We start from the raw sequence: 21,615 nt of genomic DNA, 5'->3' as shown, positions 1-21,615 counted from the left end.
GGCCCCAGAGAATGGCCAAAGTTCTCCGCACTCCCGCTCAGGCTCTCCCCAAGGCAGTTCAACTGAGTGCCAAGTCCAAAGACACCAAAACAGTTCACAGGTAAGGCCTTTCTGGTTTGCAGTCTCGCTGCTACTGAACTTACAGTTACGGGCGGGTTTAGACGGATTGAACACATGCGACCACTTGCCGGTTTTCCACTGTTTTAGTCCTCCTCTTGGGGTCCAGAAGTCTCTCGCTAACTCCCTCGTATCCGCTCAGGGGTGATGATAGGCAGATCCAGAGATGCCTGGATTTCTATCTCCCCAGACTCACAGTGCCCAGATGCAAGAAAGCTGTTATGCGGCTGCCATCTTGGTCCACCCCATCTGAGCATTTTTTCATATGTCTGAGGCCGTGCGCCTGTCTTCTTCAGAGAATTTTCTCTTCAAATCCCTTGCCCAGCCTGCAATGGGATCCCTTGTTCTATTCTTGTTAATGTGTTTGAGTTCTCTGTGGATTCTGCTTATTAAACCTTTATTGGAGACATAACATGCAAATATCTTCTCCCACTCTGAGGGCTGTTTGCTTGCTTTACTTACTGTGTTCATGTCTGTGCAGAAGCTTTTTTAGTTTAATCAAGTCCCAGTAGTGTATTTTTGAAGCTGCTTCAATTGCCCAGGGGGTTATCCTCATAAAATTCTTGCCCAGACCGATTTCTTCAGGGGTTTTCCCTACACTCTCCTCTAGTATTTTTATAGTTTCATGTCTTAAGTTTAAATCTTTTATCCAGTGAGAGTTTATCTTAGTTAATGGTGAAAGGTGTGTGTCCAGTTTCAGTCCTTTACAGATTGCCAGCCAGTTCACCCAGCACCATTTATTAAATAGGGAATCTTTTCCCCACTGAATGTTTTTAATTGGCTTGTCAAAGATTAAATAACAGTAAGTAGCTGGATTCGTCTATTGGTTCTCTGTTTTGTTCTAGACATCTACCTCTCTGTTTTTGTGCCAATACCATGCTATTTTGATCACTATCGATTTGTAGTATAGTCTGAGGTATGGTAGCATAATTCCTCCTGCTTTATTTTTATTTCTGACTAATGTCTTGGCTAGTCGAGGTTTTTTCCAATTCCATATAAAACGAAGTATTTTTTTTCAAGATCTTTAAAGTATGACAGTGGAGCTTTAATAGGGATTGCATTGAAATTATATATTGCTTTCGGTAGGATGGACATTTTAAGAATGTTATTCTTCCCAGCCATGAGTATGGTATGTTTTTCCATCTGTTAATATTTTCAGCTATTTCTTTTCTTAGAGTTTCATAGTTCTCTTTCTAGAGATCTATCACGTCCTTTGTTAGATAAATTCCCAAATATTTCATCTTCTTCGGCACTACTGTGAATGGGATAGAGTCCTTAACTGTTTTTTCAACTTATCTATTGTTGGTATATATAAAGGCTACCGATTTATGAATGTTGATTTTGTGACCTGAGATGCTGCTGTATTCCTTGATCACTTCTAAGAGTTTTGTAGTAGAGTCCCTAGTGTTTTCCAGATATACTATCATATCATCTGTGAAGAGCGAAAGTTTGATCTCTTCTGACCCTATATGGATACCCTTGATCGCCTTTTCTTCCCTAATTGTGGTGGCTAAAACTTCCATTACAATGTTAAAAAGCAATGGAGATAATGGGCAGCCTTGTCTGGGTCCTGATCTGAGTGGAAATGATTCCAATTTAACTCCATTCAGTATGATATTGGCTGTGGGTTTGCTGTAGATGGTCTCTATCAGTTTAAGAAATGTCCCTTCTATACTGATTTTCTTAAGTGTTCTGATCATGAAGGGATGCTATATATTATCAAAAGATTTTTCTGCATGAATTGAGAGAATCATATGGTCTTTGTTTTTTAATTTGTTTTTGTGCTGAATTACATTTATGGATTTACATATATTGAACCAGCCTTGAGACCCTTTGATAAAACTGACTTGGTCATGATGTATAATTTGTTTGATGTGTTGCTGGATTCTGTTTGTTAGGATCTTGTGGAATATTTTTGCATCTATATTCATTAGTGATATTGGTCTGTAATTTTCTTTTCTTGTTGGGTCTTTTCCTGATTTGGGGATCAGGGTGATGTTTGCTTCATAGAACATGATGGGTAGTCTTCCTTCATTTTCTGCCTTTTGGAACAGGTTGAGTAATATAGATACTAATTCCTCTTTAAAGGTTTGGTAGAATTCTGACGTGAAACCATCTGGTCCCGGGCTTTTCTTTTTAGGGATGTTTTGTGTGGTTCTTGCTATTTCTGAACTTGATATGGGCCTGTTCAACATTTCCACTTGATTCTGGCTATGTCTTGGAAGGCGACGTTCTTCCAAGTATCGGTCAATTTCTTTCAGATTTTCATATTTCTGAGAATAAAGTTTCTTGTAATATTCATTAAGGATTTTTTGATTTCTGAGGAGTCTGTTGTTATTTAGTCTTTGTTATTTCTGATTGATGAGATTAGAGATTTTACTCTTTTTTTCCTGATTAGGTTGGCCAAAGGTTTATCTATTTTATTGACCTTTTTTAAAAACCAGCTTTTGGATTTATTGATCTGTTATATTATTCTTTTTTTTTCAATTTCATTTAATTCTGCTCTAATTTTTGTTATTTCTTTTATTCTACTGGGTTTGGGGTTGGAATGTTCTTCCTTTTCCAGTTGATTTTGAGACATCCCATTAAGTTTTTAACTTCCTCTCAATCCGTTCTCTTGAGGAAGGCTTGCAGTGCTATAAATTTCCCTCTTAGAACTGCCTTTGCAGTGTCCCAGAGGTTCTGATAGTTCGTGTCTTCATTGTTGTTTTGTTCCACAAAATTGGTGATTTCTTTCTTAATCTCATCTCTGACCCAGCTATCATTCAGCACAAGGTTATTTAACTTCCAAGTTTTTGTATGAGTATGCAGATTCCTGTTGTTACTCAGCTCAAGTTTTATTCCATGGTGTTCCGAGAAGATGCATGGAATAATTTGTATTCCTTTAAATTTACTGAGGTTAGACTTGTGACCTAAGATGTGCTCGATTTTGGAGTAAGTTCCGTGGGCTGATGAGAAGTATGTGTATTCCATTTTGTTGGGATGAAATGTTCTGTAGATGTCTGCTAACTCTAAATATTGGATGGTTAGGTTTCAATGTAAGATTTCTTTGCTCAGCTTCTCGTTGGAGGATCGATCCAACACTGCCAATGGAGTGTTGAAATTTCCGACGATTATGGAGCTGGGGGAAATCTAGTTGCTCATGTCAGTTAAAGTTTCTCTTATAAATTGAGGTGCATTCTGGTTGGGTACATAGATGTTAATAAATGAGATCTCATCATATTGAGTATTACCCTTAACAAATATGAAGTGACCATTCTTGTCCTTCCTTACTTTTGTTGCTTTAAAGCCTATTGTATCTGCAAATAAAATTGTAACACCTGCTTTTTTCTGATTACCATTTGCCTGAAATATGGATGACCATTTTTTCACCCTGAGTCTATATTTGTCTTTTAAGTTAAGATGTGACTCTTGTGTGCAACAAATATCTGGCCTGAGTTTTTGTACCCAGTCAGCTAACCTATGCCTCTTTAGAGGACAGTTTAAGCCGTTCACATTAATGGAGAATATTGATAAGTCTGGTGAAATTTTGGGTATTGAGATTTTCAAATGTCCAGTGGGCATTTGTTATCCTTTCGCCAATGTGGAAATTGGAGTTTGATCTGAAGTTTTTGAGTGAGTTTACTTTTGTGGTATAGGATTGGGTTGGTCATTATGGAGGATAGGTCTGAGAATATCCTGAAGAGCTGGTTTGGTTATGGTAAATTTCTTTAACATATGAATGTCATTAAAGTATTTAATTTCTCCATCATAAATGAAACTCAGTTTAGCTGGATACAAGATCCTGGGATGAAAGTTATTTTGCTTTAGGAGATTAAAAGTCAGTGACCACCCTCCTCTGGCTTGAAAAGTAAAAACGCCTTGAAGGCTATGTCAACCAGTGTGATGGAAATGTGTCAAATGGTTTATGAAGCTAGTGTGTGATGCCCCATGATCATATCAATGTACACAGCTATGATTTAATAAAAAAAAAGAAAAAAGAAAAGTTTCAGCAGAAAGATGTGCAGTCATTCTAATAGTCTTCCCTTTGAATGTAATGGTTTTCTTTGTCCTTGCAGCTTTGAGAATTTTCTCCTTCATATTAACTTTAGTGAAGTTAATTATGCTATGCCTGGGGGTTGTCTTATTGGGGTTGAGTCGTGCTGGTGTTCTGAAGCTGTCTGCTATTGAATCTCAGAATCTCTAGCGTGTCTAGAAAATTCTCTTTCTCTGCTTTGATGACTGGTGTTTAAATATCCTTAAACTAGTACAGCACAACAGAACATCTTGAACAGCTGCATATCAATGAGGGGACAGGGACACATAAAAACAAGCCATTTGCTATGTCACGAGACTTTGGGCATTGTAAATTAACAGAGGACATATTCCTTTAGAAAGAAAAGAAAAGTAATGTTTTTTCTTGAAAGTATTAATGTTTTCTACCCAAATCTATAACATGATTTCAGTATTTCAGGTTGATTTCTCAAAACATTAACTTTTCAAAAGTTATGTAATTTCTGCACACATTCTGCTCTGAGGTCTTACTGCAACTGAGAGATAGAGTTCTTGATAATTTTAATACTTCAAGACAGTTAAAACCAGGGTAGATAGGCTTGGCATCTGTGGCTCAAGCCGCTAAGGCGCCAGCCACATACACCTGAAGTGGCAGGTTCGAGTCCAGTCCAGCCCGCCAAACAACAATGATGGCTGCAACCAAAAAAAAAAAAAAAAATTAGCTGGGCGTTGTGGCGGGCACCTGTAGTCCCAGCTACTGGGGAGCCGGAGGCAGCTGAATTGCTTGAACTCAGGAGTTGGAGGTTGCTGTGAACTGTGATGCCACAGCACTCTACCAGGGGAGACAGCTTGAGGCTCTGTCTCAAAAAAAAAAAAATAATGATAGATAAGAATTATTTATGAATATGGTGTGAGAACATACTGACAGTTTTGTTATTTAAACTACCCCCAAAGAGCCAAATGAAAGAATTTTGGTGCTTAACTTTTGGAGAGTTTGCAAATGTTGGGTTATTTTGATTTATTATAATATACTCCCTTATAGGTAACTTATTATCTCTTCTTTTTGCTTTTATATTGATTATTACAGTGTCACCCAATCAATCAAGTTATTAGAAAACTCATCATTCTTGGGTCATTCTGGGCGGCGCCTGTGGCTTAAAGGAGTAGGGCGCCGGCCCCATATGCTGGAGGTGGCAGGTTCAAGCCCAGCCCCATCCAAAAAATAAATAAATAAATAAAAAATAATTTAAAAAAATCATTCTTGTGTCATTCTTTTCCTTGCATGCTCTATTTAATTGACCAAGAAGTTTTATACATCTTTCTTATAAGATATTGTTTTATTTTCCCCCATTTTTTTCTCTCCGTGAAGCAGTGGCTACAATTACGAACATTATATTTCATCTAGAATTTCCATTATTCTCATTGCTTCATTTGAACACTCTTTTCATCCAAACACTGTTTTCATCCTAATCTATTCATCTACTTAACTGTTAGAAAAGTAATCCTTTTAAAATACAAATAATCATGTTAATCCTCTGATTTAAACTACCAGTGGATCCTCTCTAGTATCAACGTGAGGATATTAATTAGCATGGCATAAAAACCTTTGATAACCCAGTATTTATTGGCAATTTCAGTTCCCATTTATCATGCTTTCTCTCTCAGACCATGAAATTTAAATATAGATAATTATTTTTTGTTCCCTGAAAATACACATATGGCTTTGTATATATTACATTTGACTGCACTTTGTCGCCTCTGATTGTCCTCACATCTATTTATGTCAATACCACTATTGAATATTCTCTCTTCTTTGAACACTCGCCCTCTCATCCCAGCCAAGGACTGAAAATTTATAGGGTTTATCATATTGTCAGTTTGATTTTTTTATTCCATTTATTCCAGGCTCTATCAGTTCATGGTTTATTTCTGTCCTCTTGCCATATTATACCTGAATTTCTGCATCTCTGCTTTAGTGTTGTTTTTTAATAATTTTTTTTGTCTTATTTTATACATTCATGACCACATGTATAGGCATAGTTTTCACTGACTGTGTGAATAGATTTTTCTGGCTAACATTTGTTTTTTTTACCTGTCAGCTGCATTTTCTGCTTCCTTTCTCCTTTTGCCATGGAATGTCTTTTATTCCTAGTTTCTTTGTGATTATTATTTACCTTTCTATAATCTATATTTTTCTTGGATTAAGATGTTTATAATGAGGAAAGGATAAATCCTTGTTTCTGGCTTACAAAATCTCTGTGATGCAGATTGTGTCCCTGTGTGTGTGAGAGAGAGAAAAAGAGAAACTGAGAGAGAGTTTAGGCCTCACTCCTGTTCATGCCACAAGGGTTGGAAGTCACAGGTCTGGTCACAGTATGGCCTTTTCCACCATACTTCATTTACAGACTGCTTTCTGCAGAATTTTTTTTTTTTTTTGAGACAGAGCTTCAAGCTGTCGCCCTGGGTAGAGTACCATGGCGTCAAAGCCCACAGCAACCTCCAACTCCTGGGCTCAAGTGATTCTCCTGCCTCCACCTCCCCAATAGCTGGGACTACAGGCGCCTGCCACAACGCCCAGCTTTTTTTTTTTTTTTTTGGTTGCAGCATCATTGTTGTTTGGCGTGCCGGGCTGGATTAGAGCCTGCCAGCTCAGGTGTATGTGGCTGGAGCCTTAGCCGCTTGAGCCACAAGCGCCGAGCCTCTGCAGACAATTTTTTAAGAAAACATTTGCAGGGTGGCACCTGTGGCTCAGTCGGTAAGGCGCCGGCCCCATATACCGAGGGTGGCAGGTTCAAACCCGGCCCCTGCTGAATTGTAACCAAAAAAAAAAAAAAAAAAAAAGAAAAGAAAACACTTGCAATGATTTTTATGTTCTAAATAGGAGGTTGTTTGCTGTTAGGTGTGTGCTATGGATTCTCTAGTAGCATTACCTGATGTCAGCAGCACAACAATGAGTGTCCTTTCCCAACGTTTCCGGACACTTCTTTTGACCTTAATTGCTGCTATGGTCTAGGAATATAGACATGTAGCAATTTCAGAGAAGATAACATTTGGCTTTTTTAATCATACCCTTCTAATCAATTTATGTGATTTCTAAGAAGTGGCAGATGTCATCTTTCCTTTGCTATATTAGAATAAAAATAATTATGCTGTATTAAAATTATTAATTACAAATGAATTTTATTTTATAGAGACTATTTTGAGAAGAGGTAATATTTATATTATGCTTCTGTTAGATCCTATTTCATTGCAAATATTTAGTGTATCCTAACTCATAAAGAACTTAGACAAGTAGAGAAGAGTGTTGGTGGCACTACAGGCTGATGCCATCAGAGCCAGAAGAAAAAATCTTAGCACAGACATAAATTAAAATGTGTATGACAGCTGGGACTCTACTTACTTTGTAGGCTTATATTCAGCTATAATTTTTTTTTATTTTATCAAATTTCAGAATAGCTTTAAGTTTGAAGTTTTTGTTAAGCCTTTAAGTTATTCAGCCCTACCACCAGGGTCTCTTTCCAGGCAAACTTCCTAAACTATAGACTTTCAAAAGCAGTTGTCAGATGTTGCTAGTAGTTGTTAGCAGTTGCTAGATATTGCTAGCTCTTTTCTGAGCTTTTGAAAAAAAAGTAAATTTTTCCCTCTCCACACTAAGATAAAAAAAAATTCTCTTATGTTAAGTTTTGGAAACTATTGAATGAACTGATAGGAAATGATATTTTTAGGCTCTGAAGTGTCTTTTCTGTTTGCCTTTTCTGTTTGGACTCATTATGACTCTGAGTCAGACTCTGAAATCAGACATTAAGTCCCCCATATTCTAGTCACCTTATACATAGCATGTAACTATTCTATGCGTTAGTTTCCTTATTTATAAAGTGGGACTAGTAATATCTACTTGTATTATACTTACATGTACATAGTAACTAACAGGGGCAAAATGTGTTTTCCCAGTGTAATTACCTAAAACTTATTTTACTGTTGGCGCTGTAATGTTTCATTCAGAAGTGATTTTTAAATTTAGGGTTTAGTGAGTTACAGAAAATATAATCAAAGCCATAGAGTTTTACTATTGGTTATAATGCCTTTTTTTTGTCCTCCTCAATTTTTGGGGGGTTCTGATTAATTCTGGTCCAGATACTTAGTTTCAAACTCTGGGCAAAGTCAGTCTCACATTTAGTCATTTCTCTACCACACAAAACAATGTATGCATTTTGTTTTGAATAATGTAGATAAAAAGATGGAAAAAGTGAATTTGCTTTTTTGAATTTATAGAAAAAGCATACTTATGTTGTTATGATCAAACATCCCTTTCTTAACATTTTAGTGTAATTTTATATTTTAGAAAAAATAGGTAAATGAACTTCAGTATTATAGTATGCTCAGGAGTTTAGATACAAATAAATTATTTCTACTATTGTTCATAAAGAAATAGTAGTTGTATCTTCTAAATGAATACACATGTTTGTTTTATGAAACTTTATAAAATATATATTTAACATATATATCAAAGTATATATATGAACACCTATAACATATAAAAGTATTTTATATTAATACATTCTGACATTTATGCTCATAAAATTATATTATTTCCAAAAATTTAAGCCTAAATATAGTATGTGCAAAACGGTCAGAACACATATCAACTTGATGTAAATTTACAACATAGTATATTTTTGAATTTTTTAGAGAAATTCATATACATACATAAAACACATATAAGTATATAGCTTAATGTAATTTTACAAAGTATACACTCTGACATAACTATCACCCAGACCAGGAAACAGAATGTCACTACCAGATCAGAAAAACCTGTTGTGTCTCCTCGTAGGCATTAACCCTTCCTAGGGTTACCATATACTGATTTCTAAACACACAGACTATAACACAACACAATGGTATGTTGCATATGCTTTATTCTTTCAATGTTATGATTTTTCTGGTGAGACTTAACCATATTTTGCATATAATTTTTCATTCTCTATAAATACACTGTTTATAGGCCTTAGGATAATTATGTTGCCATGAACATTTTAGCACAAGTCTTTTGGTCAATATATGAACTAATATCTGTTTGAATATAAACTTGGAATAAAATTGCTAAATTATGTTACTATATATCTAGCTTCAGTAGATACTATTAAATAATTTTTCTAATTCCATGATAAGGAGTTCTTCTTTGTCCTGTGTCCTCTTTGCTAAGAAGACTTAGAACCCCTTTAGAGAGACTCCAATATCATTGCACTTCAGAAGGAATCTACAAAGAATGAAAGCGAATCAGCAAGAAAAAAATCAAACAACTCTATTTAAAAAGTGGGCAAAAGACATGAACTAAAACTTTTCAAAGGAAGACAGTCTAATGGCCAAAAAACATGAAAAAATGCTCAACATCTCTCATCATTAATGAAATGCAAATCAAAACCCCAATATGATACTACCCAGCTCCAGTAAGAATGGCTCTTATCAAAAAGTCCCAAAACAGCAAATGTTGGGGTGCATGTGGAAAAAAAGAAACACTTATATACTGTTGGTGGGACAGCCTCTTTGGGAAATAGTACAGGGATACCTCAAAAAGCTAAAAGTAGACCTACCATTTGATCCAGTAATTCCACTAATTGGTGGAATTTTCCCAAAAGAAAACAGGTCATTTTATTATAAAGGCACTTTAACTTGAATGCTTATAGAAGCACAATTTACAATTGCAAAGGTGTGGAAACAACCCAACTCCCCATCAGTACATGAGTGGATTGATAAAATGTGATACGCGCACGCGCGCGCGCACACACACACACACACACACACACAAACCATGGAGTACTATAATGTCTTTTGTAACAACCTAGATGGGTCTGGAGACCATTCTTCTAATAGAAGCATCACAAGAATGGAAAAACAGAACAAGTACTGAAGACTACATTGGAGCTAGTTGATCAATACTTGTGCATATATGAAAGGAAAACTTTCATATACAAGTTTTGATACAAGTACTATAAGAGGTTGTACTTGTTTGCAGTCCTACCAAGGAGAATTTAGTAGGTGGGAGGAAGGAAACTGGGGGTGGGTTAATTTTCACCTAATGGGTACAATGCACTCATTCTGGGTGAAGGGCACACTTATAACTTTGACCTGTAATGTACAAAAGTAAATTATGTAATCAAAACATGTATACTCCTGTAATAGTTAGAAATTAAAAAAAAAAAAGAAAAAGTAACTTTGTTATCCATATTCTCCCAAGATTCCATACAAAACCTTCTCCTTCTCCAAGACCAAAAACACATCACAAGTGTACTGGAAGAGGAAGTCTTTAAGGGGAAATAATCAGTTTTGTTATATTTTTCCTTGGACCAATAGCTACGTCTTTGCCTTGTGTTATCATAACTAAGATACTCCCTCAAACAATTCTTCACAGTACATGGATGGTACGTGCAAAGTTTACTATATATATATAATTTACAAAGTTTACTATATATATATTTTTCAAGTATGTAAAGAACCATGTGATACTTATAATTAACTTCTTTACAAAAGTTCTGCCTACCCAGTTGCCCTGATGCAGATGGAAACACCTGATAGGTTGAAATCTTTCCTCCTTATATTTATGCTTGCCTCAGCAAATATCCATGCATAGTATTAAGTGTATCTCCATAGAATGTGCCAGGGTGATAGAATTTATTGAGTTTTAAAATTCAATATGACAATATGACCAAAAAAAAAAACCAAAAAAAAATGCTTAAATTGATGCACATCTGATTCAAATTCCTCCAAGAATAAATTTATGTTATTCTATGCCAGTAGAAATGCTTATGTTCATACTCAGTGCCTGTAGCTCAAGCAGCTAAGGTACCAGCCACGTACACCTGAGCTGGCTGGTTTGAATCCAGCCCAGCCCGCGAAACAATGATTGCTGCAATCAAAAAATAGTCGGGTGTTGTGGCAGGCACCTCTCAGCTACTTGAGAGGCAGAGGCAGGAGAATTGCTTGAGCCCAGGAACTGGAGGTTGCTGTGAGCTGTGACTCCACAGCACTCTACCCAGGGCCACAGCTTGAGGCTCTGTCTCAAAAAAAAAACAAAAAAAGTTTATGTTCAAATGTTCCCGATAGTTACATTGCAAATCTGTCTTATTTTTAAATATATCAGTAGAGAAGAAGAGAATATAGATAATACAAGCTACTAATAAATTTATCAGAATTATTTGTATTTGAGTTTAAAATAGTTTTTGATCCTTTATTGGAAAATAGGCATATCATCTATTTTGGCATCTCACCTCACACCAGCCAATGAACTCATATTCTTACTTTTAGGTAGGAATCAACAACCTTTTCAACTTCTTTTATTTACTTCAATCTGACATCCATTCTGCAATGAAAGATATGGTTCACTTTCCTTCCTTCTTCCTGCCCTCATCTCTCTCGTGCCTTTCCAGGACATCTAGTGGTCCAGTGGTTAGGTTCAGGAAGACTTTCTCATTGCCTCCTAATAAGGGTTGCGCAGTCAACAAAATGACGGATATTCCTTTGGCTGCGTGTTGACAGTAAAAAAGTTCTATATTAGCCCAGTAGTATATTAGATATAAATTTAGTGTACATTCTCAATTCTATATGACAATAGAGAATGGGTTTATTTTATGATGTCAAATGGAAGACAGTTGCACTAATTAAAGGAAGATTTTACAATTTTAAATTGTACAGGACTCAATATGCACAAATCACAGGGTCCAAATGATACAGAGCTTAGAGGAACAAGTAAGGAGAGAGAGTTGGGGTCTTAGAGGTGGACAAAATCAAGTTACAGAGGGAGACAGCATGGATTATAGAGATAATTTAAGGTTCACAAAATACTGATGTCTATGTATAAATAGCACAGTATGTTCACTTATTTTATACTAAATGTTTTTTTTTTTTGTAGAGACAGAGTATCACTTTAAATAGCACAGTATGTTCACTTATTTTATACTAAATGTTTTTTTTTTTTTTTTGTAGAGACAGAGTATCACTTTATGGCCCTCTGTAGAGTGCCATGGCCTCACACGGCTCACAGCAACCTCCAACTCCTGGGTTTAAGCGATTCTCTTGCCTCAGCCTCCCGAGCAGCTAGGACTGCAGGCGCCCACCACAACGCCCGGCTATTTTTTGGTTGCAGTTGGCCGGGGCTGAGTTTGAACCCGCCACCCTCGGTATATGGGGCCAGTGCCTTACGGACTGAGCCACAGGCGCTGCCCCTACTAAATGTTTTTTATTGACATAAGTATACAAATCTCATGCACATGTACACATACACACACACACATAGTCAATGAACCTCCACAAAATAAACACACCTGTAACAAGCACCTGTATCAATTTTCAGAACACTACAAGCACCCACAATAGCCCACTAACATCATGGTTTACATCACAATAGATTAGTTTTGCTTGTTTTCAAACTTTATGTAATTCAATCAACAGTGTATACATTTTTTTTACAATTTTGCTTAACATTATATTTGTGAAACTTATCTGTATCCTTTGTATTTGCAATCGATTCATTTTCATTGCTATATCACAATTTTTATTTTGTTTTTATTGGGGTTATTACAAAGAAAGCTTCTGTGAACTTTGAAAAACATAACTGACAATCATATGAATGTATTAATATTAAATACATGCATGGGAGTGGAATTTCTTACATGGGTTACTACATAAGTTTTGAGACAGCATGTGTTATGGGTCCATTATTTTACTTCCAAGAAACAGGCAATGGTGTCCTTTCTGACACACCTGTGAAAATTTTACCTGATTGACTCATTGGTATTTCTGGGAGGGCTCCAGTTATTTCTGTTCATGAAGATTTTCTTTCTTGATTTTTGTGGATCTCAAACTTTCATAATGACTTAGGTGGTCACAGAGAATTGCTTTTTTATGGATGATGTGGAACAGTGATTAAGATTCACTGGTTTCAGGCTCAGTGCCCGTAGCTCAGTGAGTAGGGCGCTGGCCACATACACTGAAGCAGACAGGTTCGAGCCAGGCCTGGACCTGCTAACAACAATGACAACTGCAACCAAAAAATTGCCCAGCATTGTGGCAGACACCTGTTGCCCCAGCAGCTTGGGAGGTTGAGGTGAGGAAATTGCTTGGGCCCAGGAGTTTAAGGTTGCTGTGAGCTGTGAGGTTGTCACTGAGGGTGACATAGTGAGACTCTATCTCAAAAAAAAAAAAAAAATTCATTGGTTTGATAAGCACATATAGCTCACTTGCCATTGTTAATGAAAAGATCATGCTTTATCCAGTATACTTTTGGGTTACCTTTGTCATCAACTGCCAAATGTATGTGGGTCTGTTTCAATGTTTTATTTTGTTTTTGTTATTTCTTCTACATTTGTTAATGTGTTACTTATCTGTTAGTTGATCTACGGTTTTCATTGGCTCCTATGGTAAAGACAGTGGTGGGTGTTAACTTCTCAGAAGCACTTGTTAAAATTGTATTTCAAACCTGCTCAATCATAAACTTGTCCTTTAATCCAGGCTTTTTTTTTTTTCTTTTGCAGTTTTTGGCCAGGGCTGGGTTTGAACCCACCACCTCTGGCATATGGGGCCAGTAACCTACTCCTTTGAGCCACAGGCACCGCCCTAGTCCAGACTTTTATAGGGGAAGCTATAATCAATAATCATTATTAAAGTTCCATTTCCTTTTTGCCTAAAAATGCATCATTAAATGTTAGTTAAAGATCACGATCTCTTTGTGAGACTGATTAGGTTCCTCCCAAAAATAAGATACAGTTGGGTAGGTTTTCTAAAGAGAGTCTGAAATCATTGATGTATGTTATATTATTATTCAAACAAGCTTTGTGCAGTAGCAGAACCATGGCCAATGAGGTTTTATCCTAGGCTCAATTACTGCTAATTGAAAAGTTTTCCCTGTGGTGACAACTTGCAATTTAGTCACATTGGCAATTGTTGACAGTCTCCACGGAGACTGAATTTAAAAAAAGAAGAAGAAAAAAATTACTCAAATACTTTATTAGGAATGCTAATTATTTCTGTGACAGACTGGCTTTAGAACAATTTCTTTTTTCTTATAGATGTTTTTCAGCAAACATTATAAATGCTAAGAATTAGACCCTTGGACAGTAATGATCTGAGGCCTTGAAGTTAACAACAGGGTATTCTCTCTACTCAGTTTATTCTAACTTTAGCCGTGAACTCAATCATATAAAAAAAAACTTAAAAACCAAAAATTTGGTTTTGTTTTTCCCTTTTGTATGAGTGGCTCAGGATTCAAACCAGTTAGAATGACATTGAAAGATTTTAGATTATTCATATGGTGGAAAATCAACTATTTTATAAAGAGTAAAATAGGAGGTGGAGCAAGATGGCGGCCGAGTAACAGCTTCCCTGCAACTGAGCACAGTGAGTCTGGGGAGATAAGACTCCAGGCATCTCTGGATGGTGGGATCTGCATATAATCATCCCTTTGCGAATACAGGGAGTCAAAAAGAGACTTCTGGACCACAAGAAGAGGACAAAAACAGTGGAAAACTGGCAAGTGGTTGCGTGTGTTCCATCTGCCTAATCCCACCGCAGCCGTAACTACAAGCAGCAGTGAGACTGCAAACTGGAAAGGCCTTACTGTGAACTGTTTCAGTGTTTTTGGACTTGGCACTCAGTTGAACTGCCTTGGGGAGAGTTTGATCAGGAGTGCGGAGAACTTTGGATATTTTCTATGGCCCCAGACTGAGCCACTGAGCCAGATGGAGCTAATAGTGTTTGGCTGTGGGCTGCAGGGAGCCATTGTGAGAGAACTACCCCAGCAAGCTCCGCCCTCAGGGTCACAGAGCAAGGATCAGGTGGGAGCTAGTAACCTAGTGACTGAGCAACCCAGAGGCAGGGACTGAGCTGCCTTACAGGCTTAAACCTCAGGGGCAATCTGAGACTGGTTTTGGCACACTGGAGCCTTGGGCTGTTGCCCTGGGTAGAGTGCTGTGGCATCGCAGCTCATAGCAACCACAAACTCCTGGGCTTGGCGCCACCCGGACCTCCATAATAGCTGTGCCGCAAACACCAACCTGCATAACCCACACCTGCCAGGCCTCTAAATGCCCTGACCAGGAACTGAGGGAACTGCACAACAATACATCCTCCATCCTGTACCCTCCCTGCCTCCACATGGCCCGCTCATTTAGCCAGGAACTCTGGTAGCCGCGTGCCCTCTGGATCCCTCCCTGCCTCTGCACAGAGCCCATGTCCTGGCCAAAGACTGCTTGAGCCTTGGGACCACTGGGACAAAGTAACTGGGTGCCAGGCCCTCCCAGAACCGTGCGCAAAACCTCCCGCCCTGTTGTTGGATCTGGGTGTGTCACACGCTGGAGCTGCTTCCACAATCAGAACTCTCTAGCTGGAGCAGCCCCAGAGAAACTACACAGGGTCACTCCCTACAAAGATCAAGCAACAATAGAGTGATCCTGCTGGGGTCTAATCTTGGAGAGACACCTCCCCAACTCTGAGGATGGCCAGAGGCAATGGTGAAAAACAATCATGAGGCAAAATCAACAGAAAAATTCTGACAATATGAATAATCAGAGTAGATCAACTCCCCCAAGGATCAATGGGGCAGACACAGCACAAGTTCCCATGCACAAACAAAAAGCTGACATGTCAGAGATCGAATTCAGAATCTGGATAGCAAATAAAATCGAATTAGAATTCCAAGCAGGAACCCAAAAGATATCTCAAGAATTCAACAAATTCAAAGACCAAATGACCAAAGATATTGACACATTGAGACAAGAAGTTGCAGCCCTCAAAGATCTGAGAAACACAGTAGAATCCCTCAGCCACAGAATGGAGCAAGCAGAAGAAAGAATTTCTGACATTGAAGACAAAGCTTTCGAACACGCCCAAACTCTCAAAGAGGAAGAGAAATGGAAACCAAAAACAGATCACTCTCTCAGAGAGCTCTGGGACAATTCGAAGAAAACCAATATTCATCTCATAGGGATCCCCGAAAGTGATGAATTGACTTCACAAGGCAGAGTCTCTTCTCCATGAAATTATGAAGGAGAACTTTCCAGACATGCCAAGAGATTCTGAAATTCAGATAGCAGACAGTTTCAGAACTCCAGCATGGCTCAACCCAAATAAGACATCCCCCAGACACATCATAATCAATTTCACTAGAGTTAATATGAAGGAGAAAATTCTGAAAGCAGCCAGATGAAAGAAAACCATTACCTACAAGGGGAAGAATATTAGAATAACTGCAGATCTCTCTGCTGAAACCTTTCAAACTATGAGGATGGTCATCGACTTTTAATCTCCTAAAACAAAATAACTTTCAACCAAGGATCCTGTACCCAGCTAAACTGAGTTTCATTTATGATGGAGAAATTAAATACTCAATGACATTCACATGTTGAAGAAATTTGCCATAACTAAACCAGCTCTCTCTCAGACCTATCCTCCATAAAGACCAGCATAATCCTCCACCACAAAAGTAAACCACCCAGAAAATTTTGATCAAATTCCAACTTCCACAGTCGCAAAAGGATTAAAAATGTCCACCAAACTCTCAAAAGGCTTATCAATATTCTCAATTAATGTGAATGGTTTAAATTTTCCTCTACAGAGACACAGGTTGGCTGACTGGATACAAAACCTCAAGCCAGATATCTGCTGCATACAAGAATCACATCTTACATTAAAAGACAAATATAGACTCAAGGTGAAGGGATGGTCATCTCTACTCCAGACAAATGGAAAGCAGGAAAAAGCAGGTGTTGCAATTCTATTTGCAGATGCAATAGGCTTTAAACCAACCAAAATAAGCAAGGATAAGGATGGACATTTCCTATTTGTTAAAGGTAATAATCAATATGATGAGTTTTCAATTATTAATATTTATGCACCCAACCAGAATGCACCTCAATTTATAAGAGAAACTCTAACAGACATGAGCAACTCGATTTCCTCCACTTCCATAGTAGATAGAGATTTTAACACCACTTTAGCAGTGCTGGATAGATCCTCCAAAAAGAAGCTGAGCAAAGGAATTTTACATTTAAACTTAACCATTCAACATCTGGACTTAACAGACATCTATAGAACATTTCATCCCAACAAAACTGAATGCACATTCTTCTCATCAGCCCACAGAAACATACTCCAAAATAGACCACATCCTAGGCCACAAATCTAACCTCAGAAAATTTAAAAAAATAGAAATTATTTCTTGCATCTTCTCAGACCATTAGGAAATTAAAGTTGAACTCAATAACAACAGGAACTTGCATACCCATACAAAAACATGGAAGCTAAACAACCTTATGTTGAAGGATAGATGGGTTATAGAGGACATTAAAAAGGAAATCATCAAATTTTTGGAACAAAACAACAATCAAGACACAAATTACCAGACCCTCTGGGATACTGCAAAGGCAGTCCTAAGAAGGAAATTTATAGCACTGCAAGCCTTCCTCAAGAAAATGGAAAGAGAGGAAGCTAAGAACTTAATGGGACATCTCAAGCAACTGGAGAAGGAAGAACACTCCAACCCGAAACCCAGCAGAAGAAAAGAAATAACCAAAATCAGAGCAGAATTAAAGTAAATTGAAAACTAAAGAATTATACAACAGATAAATAAATCCAAAAGTTGGCTTTTTGAAAAGATCAATAAAATAGATAAACCTTTGGCCAACCTAACCAGGAAAAAAAGAGTAAAATCTCTAATTTCATCAATCAGAAATGGTAATGATGAAATAACAACAGACCCCTCAGAAATTCAAAAAATACTTAACGAATACTACAAGAAACTCTACTCTCATAAATATGAAAATCTGAAAGAAATCAACCAATACCTGGAAATACACCACCTACCAAGACTTAGCCAGAATGAGTGGAAATGTTGAACAGACCTATATCAAGTTCTGAAATAGCATCAACTATACAAATCTTCCTAAAAAGAAAAGCCCAGGACCAGATGGCTTTATGTCAGAATTCTACCAAACCTTTAAAGAAGAACTAGTACCTATATTTCTAAACCTCTTCCAATATATAGAAAAAGAAGGAATATTACCCAACACATTCTACGAAGCAAACATCACCTTGATCCCTAAACCAGGGAAAGACCCAACAAGAAAAGAAAATTATAGATCAATATCACTAATGAATATTGATGCAAAAATACTCAATAAGATCCTAATACACAGAATCCAACAACACATCAAAAAATTTATACACCATGACCAAGTGGGATTTATCAAGTGGGTCTCAAGGCTGGTTCAATACACGTAAATCTATAAATGTAATTCAGCACATAAACAAACTAAAAAATAAGGACGATATGATTATTTCAATTGATAAAGAAAAAGCTTTTGATAATATCCAGCATCCCTACATGATTAGAACACTTAAGAAAATTGGTATAGAAGGGACATTTTTTAAACTGATAGATGCCATCTACAGCAAACCCACAGCCAATATTGTATTGAATGGAGTTAAATTGAAATCATTTCCACTTAGATCAGGAACCAGGAAAGGTTGCCCATTCTCTCCATTGCTTTCTAACATGGTAATGGAAGTTTTAGCCATTGCAATTAGGGAAAGAAAAGGCGATCAAGGGTATCCACATAGGGTCAGAAGAGATCAAACTTTCACTCTTCGCAGATGATATGATCTTATATCTGGAAAACACTAGGGATTCTACTACAAAACTTTTAGGAGTGATTTAGAAGTAATCAAGGAATACAGCAATGTCTCAAGCTACCCAAATCAACACCCATAAATCTGTAGCCTTTATCTATACCAAGAATAATCAAGCCGAAAAAATAGTCAAGGATTGTATTCCTTTCACAGTAGTGCCAAAGAAGATGAAATATTTGGGAGTATACCTAACAAAGGACGTGAAAGATCTCTACAAAGAGAATTATGAAACTTTAAGAAAATAAATAGCTGAAGATGTTAACAAATGGAAAAACATACCATGCTCATGGCTAGGAAGAATCAACATTGTTAAAATGTCTATACTACCCAAAGCAATACATAATTTTAATGCAATTCCTATTAAAGCTCCATTATCATATTTTAAAGATCTTGAAAAAATAATACTTAATTTTATATGGAATCAGAAAAAACCTCGCATAGCCAAAAGATTACTCAGCAATAAAAACACAGCAGTAGGAATCACTCTACCAGACCTGAGACTGTACTATAAATCGATAGTGATCAAAACAGCATGGTACTGGCACAAAAACAGAGAAGTAGATGTCTGGAACAGAATAGAGAACCAAGAGATGAATCCAGCTACTTACGGTTATTTGATCTTTGACAAGCCAATTAAAAACATCAAGTGGGGAAAAGATTCCCTATTTAACAAATGGTACTGGGTGAACTGGCTGTCAATCTCTAGAAGATTGAAACTGGACCCATACCTTTTACCATTAACTAAGATAGACTCTCACTGGATAAAAGATTTAAACTTAAGACATGAAACTATAAAAATACTTGAAGAATGTGCAGGGAAGACTCTTGAAGGAATCGGTCTGGGTGAATATTTTATGAGGAGAACTCCCCAGGCAATTGAAGCAGTATCAAAAATACACTACTGGGACCTGATCAAACCAAAAAGCTTCTGCACAGCCAAGAACATAGTGAGTAAATCAAGCAGACAGCCCTCAGAATGGGAGAAAATATTTGCAGGTTATACCTCCAATAAAGGTCTAATAACCAGAATCCACAGAGAACTCTAACATATTAGCAAGAAAAGAACAAGTGAATCTATCTCAGGGTTGGCAAAGGACTTGAAGAGAAACTTCTCTAAAGAAGACAGACACATGGTCTACAAACACATGAAAAAAAGCTCATCATCCTTAATAATCAGAGAAATGCAAATCAAAACTACTTTAAGATACCACCTAACCCCAGTAAGAGTAGCCCACAAAACAAAATCCCAAAACCAGAGATGTTGGCGTGGATGTGGAGAAAAGGGCACACTTCTACACTGCTGGTGGGAATGCACACTAATACGTTCCTTCTGGAAGGATGTTTGGAGAATACTTAGAGACCTAAAAATAGACCTGCCATTCGATCCTGTAATTCCTTTACTAGATTTATACCCAGAAGACCAAAAATCACAATATAACAAAGACATCTGTACCAATATGTTTATTGTAGCCCAGTTCATAATTGCTAAGTCATTGAAGAAGCCCAAGTGCCCATCGACCCACGAATGAACTATTAAATTGTGGTACATGTATACCATGGAATATTATGCAGCCTTAAAGAATGATGGAGACTTTACCTCTTTCATGTTTACATGGATGGAACTGGAACATATTCTTCTTAGCAATGTATCTCAGGAATGGAAGAAAAAGTATCCAATGTACTCAGCCCTACCATGAAGCTAATTTATAGCTTTCACATGAAAGCTATAACCCAGCTATAGCACAAGACTATGAGGAAAGGGAAGGGAGGGGGGAAGTTAGGGTGGAGGGAGGGCATGAGTGGGGCCACACCTAGGGTGCATCTTAGAATGGGTACAGGTGAAACTTACTAAAGGCAGAATACAAAAGTCTATATACAATAACTAAGAAAATGCCATGAAGGTTACATTGAACAGTTTGATGAGAATATTTCAGATTGTGTATAAATTGAGTGCACCTTGAGTGCACTAATGTACACAGCATCAATTTAACAATAAAAGAAAAGAAAAAATTGCCATGAAATCTATGTTAACCAGTGTGATGAAAATATGTCAAATTGTATACAAAACCAGTGTATCGTGCCCCATGATTGCATTAATGTACACAGCTATAATTTAATTTTAAAAAAGGAAAAAAAGAGTAAAATAATTTTATAGTTTGTATTTGAATTTTATGAAACCATAAATAATCTATATGAAGAAAAGAATTAATTATTAATAGGTAAATGTTTTGTCTAATACTCTTTTTTTCAGTCTTGTCAGTAAAAAAAAAAAGAAAAATTATAATGTGAAATTAAAATAAGCTAAAAAATGTGAGAGATAATATATTTTAGTGGGTATACTTTCCTCAGTCCTAAACTTTTTGGTAAGAACTCTGTTAAGACTAAAAGGAAACTTTTAGTCTGTGAAAAGATTATAAGGTATTGTTAGAACACAACTACATATATTCATATATTCAATTGTTTTAAAAGCCAAATCATATGAAGTAGTGATTGTGCCTTCAGAAGGTATTCTCCATCTCCTTCAAAAATCAAAAAATGTCATATAAACAAAGACACAAACTTAGCTCCAAAGCCTCTTTCAAATTTCCTGTAAAATAAAGTCAAATTTTAAAATCTTTTGAAATAACCAATATCAGGGCGGCACCTATGGCTCAAAGTAGGGCGCCAGCACCATATGCCGGAGGTAGCAGGTTCAAACCCAGCCCTGGCCAAAAACTGCAAAAAAAAAAAAATATGGTAGTACATTTTTTCCCCACTATTCAAAACTCTTCATGTACATGCTATTAGTATGATTTTTACAACTGAACTAGTGCAAACAGAGAGCAA

General features: G+C 36.9%; 1 non-coding gene across 1 annotated transcript; it reads left to right on the top strand.

The window, feature by feature from the left end:
- Positions 1-13,934: 13,934 nt before the first annotated feature.
- On the top strand, positions 13,935-14,068 carry LOC128564246 (U4 spliceosomal RNA). Its single transcript, XR_008374089.1, has one exon. It is a non-coding gene; the product is annotated as a U4 spliceosomal RNA (small nuclear RNA).
- The last annotated feature ends 7,547 nt before the right edge of the window (positions 14,069-21,615 follow it).

The sequence above is a fragment of the Nycticebus coucang genome, chromosome 13, assembly GCF_027406575.1.
Source record: "Nycticebus coucang isolate mNycCou1 chromosome 13, mNycCou1.pri, whole genome shotgun sequence".
Classification (NCBI taxonomy): Eukaryota; Metazoa; Chordata; class Mammalia; order Primates; family Lorisidae; genus Nycticebus; species Nycticebus coucang.
This window is presented reverse-complemented; position numbering and strand designations above follow the sequence as displayed.